Source organism: Dipodomys merriami, unplaced genomic scaffold, assembly GCF_024711535.1.
Source record: "Dipodomys merriami isolate MVZ:Mamm:240054 unplaced genomic scaffold, mDipMer1.0.p SCAF_30, whole genome shotgun sequence".
Lineage (NCBI taxonomy): Eukaryota > Metazoa > Chordata > Mammalia > Rodentia > Heteromyidae > Dipodomys > Dipodomys merriami.
Genome location: NW_027204493.1, coordinates 9,746,834 through 9,748,919, shown reverse-complemented (window position 1 = coordinate 9,748,919; position 2,086 = coordinate 9,746,834).

Genomic DNA, 2,086 nt, shown 5'->3' with positions numbered 1-2,086 from the left:
TGTACTTTCAAATATACTCCTCTATTTCTATCATAATAATATTTTGAAGAATAACATTCCCTTTTATCAAATTGGAAATGGAAAAAAAAATTCTCATTTAGGTCAGAGTCATATAAAAATGTTAAAAATTCAGATTTAGATATCTTACACTGAAATTTCTGCCCATGAAACTTAGGAACTTAAGATCTCACAAATTTCTTTTTTTATTGTGAAAATACTGTACAGAGGGGTTACAATTACATGGGCAAGATAATGAGTACATTTCTTATCAAACATTGTAGCCTCCTCCTTTGTTTCCTCTTCCCAAGATCTCACAAATATCTAAGCTAGTTTTTTATTTACAAACATGTGTTCTACCCCCCCCCACACACACACACCATGATATAAATGAAGGAAACACTATGTGGTTCATTAAAACTATGTTGGTTGTTTTAAGGAGAATTTTAAAAGCTTGACATTATTGTGGTAATTATTAGAAAAGGGAATTAATAGGACATGGGGAAAAAAAGGACATTTTTGTTATGTATCTTAGTTCTGGGGCATTAATTCAATGCTCTATCACTTGAACCATAGCTGGTGTTTTCTAATTTTTTTGTTTCATGGAGGATTTTTTTGGTTATTAATTGGAGATAAGAGTCTACAGATTTTCCTGCCTGGACTAGATCCTCAGATCTCACTCTCAGACTCCTGAGCAGCTAGGATTACAGCATGAACTACTGGTGCCTGTCAGGAAATAAAGGACTTTAAGAAGAACTTTACTTGAGATTATTTAAAATATAATTGGAACATATTGTATTTTAGCAATTTATAGGTTCCCTGTCTTGGCTCTACTTTTCTTAATTATGGTTTTGATGTAGATCACCAATCCTGAAAAAAATAAGATAAATAAGAAAACTTATGAGGTAAAGGGAAATACATACACTTTATACACAGAAATGTGTATGGTATGAGTGGAAATTTTGTTCCACTTAGTTTTCCAGTACGTATTTGGGAAGGTTATAGCACTATCAACCACCAATGTGACACAACATTAACACAGTAGAATAGAGTCCCCTAATTTGCATTGTGAGCTTTCTTTGTACTCCTAAGTGTTGAGTGAAACATCTATTTTTGTTCAAAATCAAAGCAAAGCTGTGTAGTGGTGGCTCATGACTGTAATCCTGGATACTTGGGAGGCTGAGATCTGGGGATCATAGTTCAAAGACAGTCCAGACAGGTAGATCCATGAGACTTATCTCTAATTAACCACCAAAACCCAGAAGTGGAGCTGAAGCTTAAGTGGTAGAATGCTAGCCTTGAGCATGAAGAAGCTCAAGGATACAAGGATAGCTCCCAGGCCCAGAGTTCAGGACACACACACACACACACACACACACACACACACACACACACACACACACACACTGAGGCAAAGAAAGAAACAGACAAATGTTCTCATTTACGACATTCAGAAAGACATCTGCATTAGCTTAGTCAGATCCAACCACTGGGCTTCCATGCTTGCCAATGGATGTTGGAAGCAGTCTTTCCCCTCAGTTGGTATGTGTAGGCACAATGTGCCTTTCCTTTCTAAAAACTAAGTTAGGACCTGAAAGCAAAACTTTCATGAAGTCTAAGAATTCCTTGCAAGAAAAATTTGACATTTTATTTTCCCAATGAAATATTGCTGAAACCAAGAGTAACTGGTCATCTCAATGTACCACTAGAGGAGATTCCACTGAATGAATTCCCAAGGGAGCCATCTGCATCCTCAGCATGTGTTACACTATTGTTTTCCCCTAATGGGGGTAGCACTAGGGATACTTCACATGTAGCCTATGAAAATTAGAAATCTTTTCTATGGATGTCTAAATCTTAGCCAGTCTAATAAGTGGAATATACCTTCATGTCTTGAAAGAATCCTTGCATAATGTGACTCTGAAAAAAATGGATCCCTTAAAGGTTTTGTGGGACTCCTTATGGGTGTTAAGAGGAGAGAGTACGGGAATCTTCATGTATCATATAAAGGAGTATTTGGGTTAGTGTTTGTACATGAACTGCAGAGACATTGTAAAGGACACAGAAGTCAAGCAATCAGATATTTGTG